The sequence below is a fragment of the Amia ocellicauda genome, chromosome 7 (genome assembly GCF_036373705.1).
Source record: "Amia ocellicauda isolate fAmiCal2 chromosome 7, fAmiCal2.hap1, whole genome shotgun sequence".
In the NCBI taxonomy this organism is placed as follows: Eukaryota; Metazoa; Chordata; class Actinopteri; order Amiiformes; family Amiidae; genus Amia; species Amia ocellicauda.
In genome coordinates this window covers 7,132,052-7,141,275 of record NC_089856.1, presented here as the reverse complement: position 1 = coordinate 7,141,275, position 9,224 = coordinate 7,132,052, and the positions used below count along the sequence as shown (strand labels likewise).

The window sequence follows — 9,224 nt, the reverse complement described above, 5'->3', positions numbered from 1 at the left end:
CTGGCTAGGCCACTCCAGGACCTTAATGTGCTTCTTCTTGAGCCACTCCTTTGTTGCCTTGGCTGTGTTTTATGGGTCATTGTCATGCTGGAATACCGATCCACGACCCATTTTCAATGCCCTGGCTGAGGGAAGGAGGTTCTCACCCAAGATTTGATGGTACATGGCCCCGTCCATCGTCCCTTTGATGCGGTGCAGTTGTCCTGTCCCCTTAGCAGAAAAACACCTCCATGTTTGACGGTGGGGATGGTGTTCTTGGGGTCATTCCTCGTCCTCCAAACACGGCGAGTTGAGATGATGCCAAAGAGCTCGATTTTGGTTTCATCTGACCACAACACTTTCACCCAGTTCTCCTCTGAATAATTCAGATGTTCATTGGCAAACTTCAGACGGGCCTGTACATGTGCTTTCTTGAGCAGGGGGACCTTGCGGGCACTGCAGGATTTCAGTCCTTCACGGTGTAGTGTGTTGCCAATTGTTTTCTTGGTGACTATGGTCCCAGCTGCCTTGAGATCATTAACAAGATCCTCCCGTGTAGTTCTGGGCTGATTCCTCACCGTTCTCATGATCATTGAAACTCCACGAGGTGAGATCTTGCATGAAGCCCCAGACCGAGGGAGATTGACAGTTATTTTGTGTTTCTTCCATTTGCGAATAATCGCACCAACTGTTGTCACCTTCTCACCAAGCTGCTTGGCGATGATCTTGTAGCCCATTCCAGCCTTGTGTAGGTCTACAGTCTTGTCCCTGACATCCTTGGACAGCTCTTTGGTCTTGGCCATGGTGGAGAGTTTGGAATCTGATTGATTGATGGCTTCTGTGGACAGGTGTCTTTTATACAGGTAATGAGCTGAGATTAGGAGCACTCCCTTTAAGTGGGTGCTCCTAATCTCAGCTCGTTTTCTGTATAAAAGACTCCTGGGAGCCAGAAATCTTGCTGATTGATAGGAGATCAAATACTTATTTCACTCATTAACATGCAAATCAATGTATAACTTTTTTGAAATGCGTTTTTCTGGATTGTTTTGCTGTTATTCTGTCTCTCACTGTTAAAATACACCTACCATTAAAATTATAGACTGATCATGTCTTTGTCAGTGGGCAAATGTACAAAATCAGCAGGGGATCAAATATTTTTTTCCTTCACTGTAACTAGAGTACAGTGGCTATAGGAAGGATTCTCCCCCCTTGGACTTTTTCCGGTATTGTGTTACTTGAAAGTTAGATGCATTTAAAGGTGATTTTTTTTCTTGTGATTATCACAACCTATTCCATACTGTCAATGTGGGAACACATGTGTGTTTGTGGAGATGGGTGGACAAACAAATCAATTAAAAATAAAACATGAAAAGTATTTTTAAGTATTCACCCACTTTGCTATGCCAGTCCTATCTAAGCTCAATGTTCAACCAATTGTCTTCAGAATTCACACACAAAACCTTTAATGGAGTCTACTTGTGTGCAATAAAAGTGGTTCACATGATTCCAGATTAAATACAGCTTTCTCTGTAAGGTCCTGCTGTTGGGTAGTGCATTTGAAGCAAAGATAAAGGAGCTTTCAAAACAACTATTGGATAAAGTTGTGGAAAGGTACAAATCAGGGGAGGGGTATAAAAAGATTTCAATGGCATTAAATATCCCTTGGAGCACAGACAATCACATTCTTAAAAAGTGGAAGGTATACAGCACTACACCGAACACTTTAAATTGGCAAGATAATTTGTATTGTGAAACTCCCAACACTTGGTAGAATTACCAATGGCAGCAATTATATCTGTGAGTCTTTTGGGGTAAGTCTGCAATCTGCACCCATTCTACTTTGCAAAACTTTTTTAAGTTCTGTTAAATGGGATGGGGATCGTTGCCCCCCCCCGATTGAGAGACTGTTAGCAACCGCCTGCCCCACAGTTGGCGCTTCATCAGCACCTCCCCCATCGGTACTTCATCAGCACTCTGAACCTTCCCCCCATTGGTGCTCTGTTACCTTCCCTGTACGTCGGTGCTTCGTAAGCACCCCCCCACCAACAATCAACACCTTGCCCCACCCCGCTGACTCTTCATCTGAATAATTTTCATCAGACCCTTGTTAAAAATAAGTTGTGCCCCTCTGCTGTACATACCTATATATAGTCATTAATAATTATACCACTCTAATTTGGAACTCTGTGTGCTTATTAAACTATATTGAATTGGGACTTGCTGTCTTATTGTTTGCTCCTTCGCTTTATTAACTCAATGATTAAACACATCAATTGACATTGTTCATTAATTAAAATATGTTCTCTCTTATGTTTCCATCCTACAGTTATTTTTGGCAGTTTTTGCCTCGCTGCCTGTCATTGTCCTAGTGTTAAAGGTTTAGATGGAACATGCACTGGTAAGTTTCAATGTCTCACTGACTCATTGTATTGTCAGCTTCAGCTTGTTGGAGTTCTTTACATACATATATATATATATATATATATATATATATATATATATATATATATATAGTAATTATTGGAGTCTATGGATAGGTCTCTACCAGCTTTGCACAGTGGGATAGTGTAATTCCTCTTCGCATAATTGCTCCTGTTCGTTGGGGATCGTTAATGGACTGTTCAAGTCTTCCCATACATTTTCTATTGGATTCAAGTGTGGATTTGGACTAGGCCTTTCAAAGACATTGACTTTCTTAATTTTAAACCATTCCATTGTGGCTTTGCGTTGTACTTCAGATTATTGTCTTACTGAAATTATTTTTTTTTTCAGACAGACCACAAATGACCCATATAAACAATATAATACATGGCACTAAACCCTATTTGAACCAGAATTAACATGCACTTTGCACTTCTCATCCCAAACAAAGGTTAATTATAATGTATAATGTATAATTAATGTATAGAGTTAACTTCAGAGGAACCAGGCAGCTCATTCAATATCCAACACATAGGAGTTATTTAATAGATTAATCAACATATTCAGAACAAAATTAATTAGCTTAGTGGAACTTGTGGGGAAAAGCAGACAAGAATGAAAATCCCTTAAGTCCTCCCTCCACATTCCATTACACCCTGCCATTTTAAACATATCATCTAAATCTGCACAGTTCACACCCCCATGTGTCCCCTAATTACTATTCTATAAACCCTTAGTTCATCATCAGAACAGGTCAACAATTGGTGGCAAACATCAAATATCTAGAATGGCTGATGGCAGGACTAGAGACATGGTTAGTAGTACATGACCTCTACTGCTCACAGGTCTCTTAACACTCAGGTAACTTCCTTATCTTATCCAATCTTATGATGATAACACTGTGTTACTACAAAATATTTAGAAATGAGTAGTTTTTCGAGATTTGCGATACTGTAAATACAGTATAATTGTAAATCTCGAAAAACGACTCACTTCTAAATCTTTTTAATACGTATAATCATTAATCCCAAAAAATGACTCACTTCTAAATCTTTTGTAGTGGTTTTTGTATTACTTTAGTATAAATACATGTTAATTTGGATTCATATGTTGTTTTTTTCTGACTTTATGTGAACAAAAAGACACAAAATCGCCCATTTTCTCATTGGAAATAGTTACATTTCAAAATATCACTGTCCTGGTCACAAAATCAAAGCTTGTGGGGAGTAATAGCCATTTTATATACTTTTGAGGCATAAGCAATTAAGATATAACACTTACTACCCAGGAACAAAAATTGTGTTACATAGTGTAATATTCTATGTACAGCACCCTTTCAACAGAATGTCAACCATTAGTTCAAATTAGTAATATATAAAATGAAACAAAATCTCACATCTCAAAGTAGTTAAAACATTGAAAAGTTGACAACAGTATTCCTTATAATGATCTACTGCAAATGGAAATCAAATGTACACAAATGTTTGTTTTTTTTAAGTTGTAATGCTTTGCTACGCATTTTGTAAGATGATAAATGAGATAAGAATATGCACTAAATGACCAATAGTATGTGGACACCTGCTCGTCAAACATCTCATTCAAAAATCATGGGCATTAATATGCAGTTGGTCCCCCTTTGCTGCTATTACAGCTTCCAATCTTCTGGGAAGGCTTTCCACTAGATGTTGGAACATTGCTGTGGGGATTTACTTCTGTTCAACCACAAAAGCATTAGTGAGGTCGGGCACTGATGTTGGGCGATTAGGCCTGGCTCAAAGTCGGCGTTCCAATTCATCCCAAAGGTGTTTGATAGAGTTGAGGTCAAGGCTCTGTGCACGCCAGTTATGTTCTTCCACACTGATCTCGACAAACCATATCTGTATGGTCCTTGCTTCATGCGCTGGGGCATTGTTATGCTGAAACAGGAAAGGGCCTTCCCCAAACTGTTGCACAAAATAGTTTAGAATGTCATTGTATGCTGTATTGTTTAGATTTTCCTTCAGTGGAACTGATGGGCCTAGCCTGAACCATGAAAAACAGCCCCAGACCGTTATTCCTTCTCCACGAAACTTTGCAGTTGGCACTATGCATTCGGGCAGGTAGCATTCTCCTGTCATCCACCAGACTCCAATTCATCCAGCCCAGCAAAAGTCAGTTTTGGACTGGAAATTGCTCTCTCCATTGATTGCTGCTTGGTTCCTAGCAATGAGAGGAGATGTGTCTATCTGATGTGCTGCAGCACAAGGTATTTTCAACAACACAGTTCCAGCGAGAGTCTAGCAAGACTTTATACTCTGCAAAACAAGGCCAGACCAAACTGTATATCCCTTGTTACAAGTGTTTGTATGAAAACTACAGTTTCAACTTTTCAGGTCAATGTGGCAGCAGTAGTACAACATTTTATTCTGAGATTTTTATTGACGCTTAATGTTCTTATTACATTACCTATTAACAGCAACTTTGTTTTGATATAGGCATAGTCACAGTGGGTGGCAGTGATCCTGGAGGAATATGTGTTTTTCCCTTTGTCTATAGAGGACAAACTTACAATGAATGCACAACGGTTAACAATGGTAATACCCCATGGTGTTCAACAACTCATATTTATGGAGGGAAGTGGGGTAATTGTCCTGTAAAGGGTAGGTAGTCCAGTTTTATTCCTTTATTAAACTATAATTAATATTTCTATATTTTTGTCTACTGTCTGATGCATCTATATCAGTTTCATTACATTTGCTTATAGCTTGGGGATTTACAAGATGTGCTTTAAGTGTAGATGTTCATCTATAATTTGAGTGTAGTTACCAATTTGTAGTTATCCAAATTGGGTGAACAGTGTAGGAATTACACCATTTTTTATATGTGATCCCCCCAATTTTAGGTGCTCAAAAGTAATTGGACAAATTAACATAATCATTGTGAGATAAATTGTGAGATTTAATACTTGTTTGCAAATCCTTTGCAGTTAATGACTGCCTGAAGTCTGGAATCCATATACATCGTCAGTTGCTGGGTTTCTTCCCTGGTGATGCTCTGCCAGTCCTGTACGGCAGCTGTCTTTAGTTCCTGCTTGTTCTTGGGGCGTTTGCCTTCAGTTTTGCCTTCAGCAAGTGAAATGCATGCTCAATTGGATTTAGGTCAGGTGATTGACTTGGCCATTGCAGAACATTCCACTTCTTAGCCTTAAAAAAGTTTTGGGTTGCTTTCGCAGTATACATCAGGTCATTGTCCATAACTACCCTCAAATTAAAGATGACTACAGTCTTGATTGTTTCCTTTCAAATCCATTGTGGTTGGCATATAGAGCCAAAATAATAACAATTGTGTCACTGTCCAGATATTTATGGACCTAACTGTATATATGGATCCGGTGATTAAATGTGTGTGATGAAAAGTGTGTGATGAAAAGACAGGATCCCATCTGAGATATTCATATATATCCTGAAAAGGACACATTTAAAAAATGCAAGATAACTTGTTCGTTAATTGGGGGTTTCAAGGTAAAGTAAATTGCTGATGTACATTTCATGGTTAATAGCAATGGGGAACACACGTCAAGGATGTTTATTCTAAATTTCATGTAAACATGATGGATATAAGTGTATATTGTAAAGGAGTTTATGAGGAGAGTGTCTTCACTTAATACCACTTGGATACCAGTATTTACTGATTGTTTTTTCCTTTCCACAGTTCTTAATAATGAGACAAAAGTGAATCCAGATGTCACAAACTACACCACACGTCTTAAGCAGGTAGGCGTTTCTGCAAAGTAGATGGTAGGATTTTCAGTGTCACATGATCACCCACACAATCAATATCACTTATAACTGCTGCCATACAGTATGACACTGATACAAAATCTATATCTGTTTGTATTTGTACTATTATTTGGACACACAAAATTTTGTTTGAGCTGCGTATGTAACAGCTTCTGAAGCTCTGTGGGGTCGTAGATTGCAATGGATAGGGGGTTCTATAGCCTTTTATAGTATAAATATATGGATTTCTTGGGCATGGGCAACTGGTGCTCTGCAGTAAAATGTTGGGTTATAGATGCGACCTTGTTTATCTGATATAGAGCATAGTTCCTGAAGAGAGTTTTGGGACACGATCTTCTCAACCAGGAAGCAGTTTAAACCTTATAGAAAAGTTTTCTGCCCCTGCCACAGCTTAAATTCACTGCATGCAGACTGCACTCCTCTGCTGCAGTCATATAGGCCACCTGTGTAGCATTTGTGAAAGAAGTAAGTTCTCAACACTAAGCCATTTGAAATTAAAAGAAGGAAACTGACACTGACGTATGCATGTTCAAATTTCACACTAAATGGCTAAGGACGTTATTCTTTTTATTACTGTTCTACTATGAATAATTTGGAAAGCCCCTGCTTCTCTGGAATGTGAAAAAGTTAATCATCATATGTCAATATTATGTAAAACAGGTGTTATTTTAGTTTTAAAGTGTTCATGCATGGTTACTGATGCATGTATATGTGTGGACCCCAAGAAAGTTGTCAATATCTGTTTGAAAATAAGGGTTTAAAATAAATAACTAATTTAAGTATGAGGTAATAATCCCCATAGTTTATAATCCCAGTTTCTGATTCAGTGTGGAAATTTTTGTTCTTTTACTCTCAGTTCTGTTGTTATCACCACTTAGTTGTCAGAACATCTGAACAGCATACATTTCTGATTTATTTTCAGTAATACTTTTAGTAAGCCACATTATCATTTAGATCAATCTCAAATTGTAACTCAGGAGAGAGTACCATTAAATAGTTTCAGATATATCTGTACTGTATGATCTAAATAAGTTGTACAGGCCAAGACAAAATCCTCATGATGCACAGCTCCTTAAACAACTCCAGTTGGATTCACAATCTTACCAAAGAACACTTAGAATGTCAGTAACTGACTAATTACAATCTCCTCTAACAATAAGATGCTTTTATATGAACAGTCTACATTATTGACATTTATTGGTAAATATTAACTATAGAAGATTGTTGGTTGAAGGACAACTATTGCAGTTTCTGCAATGACTGGTATACACTCACCTAAAGGATTATTAGGAACACCTGTTCAATTTCTCATTAATGCAATTATCTAATCAACCAATCACATGGCAGTTGCTTCAATGCATTTAGGGGTGTGGTCCTGGTCAAGACAATCTCCTGAACTCCAAACTGAATGTTTGAATGGGAAAGAAAGGTGATTTAAGCAATTTTGAGCGTGGCATGGTTGTTGGTGCCAGACGGGCCGGTCTGAGTATTTCACAATCTGCTCAGTTACTGGGATTTTCACGCACAACCATTTCTAGGGTTTACAAAGAATGGTGTGAAAAGGGAAAAACATCCAGTATGCGGCAGTCCTGTGGGCGAAAATGCCTTGTTGATGCTAAAGGTCAGAGGAGAATGGGCCGACTGATTCAAGCTGATAGAAGAGCAACTTTGACTGAAATAACCACTCGTTACAACCGAGGTATGCAGCAAAGCATTTGTGAAGCCACAACACGTACAACCTTGAGGCGGATGGGCTACAACAGCAGAAGACCCCACCGGGTACCACTCATCTCCACTACAAATAGGAAAAAGAGGCTACAATTTGCACAAGCTCACCAAAATTGGACAGTTGAAGACTGGAAAAATGTTGCCTGGTCTGATGAGTCTCGATTTCTGTTGAGACATTCAGATGGTAGAGTCAGAATTTGGCGTAAATAGAATGAGAACATGGATCCATCATGCCTTGTTACCACTGTGCAGGCTGGTGGTGGTGGTGTAATGGTGTGGGGGATGTTTTCTTGGCACACTTAGTGCCGATGTCCATCCCTTTATGACCACCATGTACCCATCCTCTGATGGCTACTTCCAGCAAGATAATGCACCATGTCACAAAGGTCGAATCATTTCAAATTGGTTTCTTGAACATGACAATGAGTTCACTGTACTAAACTGGCCCCCACAGTCACCAGATCTCAACCCAATAGAGCATCTTTGGGATGTGGTGGAACGGGAGCTTCGTGCCCTGGATGTGCATCCCACAAATCTCCATCAACTGCAAGATGCTATCCTATCAATATGGGCCAACATTTCTAAAGAATGCTTTCAGCACCTTGTTGAATCAATGCCACGTAGAATTAAGGCAGTTCTGAAGGCGAAAGGGGGTCAAACACAGTATTAGTATGGTGTTCCTAATAATCCTTTAGGTGAGTGTATGTTCTCATGTGTTGATAGGTGTGTAGGAGTAAAGTGTGATTTTCTGTTTAATTGTATCATTAGCATCTATTAATACATAACATTCACCAACACCATGGTGGCTGTCAAAAGAATATGAAATAATTTAAGATAATCATAATTTCAGAAACTTTACTTATACACTCCTAGCAGCACACACACAAATATAAACCAATCATTTTACAAACCTCAACATTTAAAGTGCTTTATCGCTTTAATGTTTAAATCATTTTCATAGTTTTGTCACAATTTGTTTGTTGCGGTTGTTGTTGATTATTATTATTGGTTTAATTACAGATCAAACAACAGTCTTTGTCAGACATAAAGCAAAATCAAACACAGGTCAGAAACGTTTTTTCATATTTTAATCTAAAGCCATGCTTTTGACATTAAGATATTTAGCTCAGTGTTAAGTAATGGTTTTTCATTTCCCATTTCCCAGGACACTGTTCAAATTACACTTTGAGATTGCTGTGACCTATGCAAATACATTCACATTTGTGGAGCACATTGATAATAATGTTGAGGCCAAGATCTGTCTAAATGGTATTGATATTTGATTTGTTTTTCTTCATGCAGATCCATAGTGACAGA

The 9,224-nt window shown here is 38.5% G+C and overlaps 1 long non-coding RNA gene across 1 annotated transcript; it reads left to right on the top strand.

The window, feature by feature from the left end:
- Nucleotides 1–4,887: 4,887 nt before the first annotated feature.
- On the top strand, nucleotides 4,888–8,999 carry LOC136754020 (uncharacterized). The gene is made up of 3 exons (XR_010817488.1): nucleotides 4,888–5,039; nucleotides 6,091–6,152; nucleotides 8,928–8,999. It is a non-coding gene; the product is annotated as an uncharacterized LOC136754020 (long non-coding RNA).
- Nucleotides 9,000–9,224: the final 225 nt, after the last annotated feature.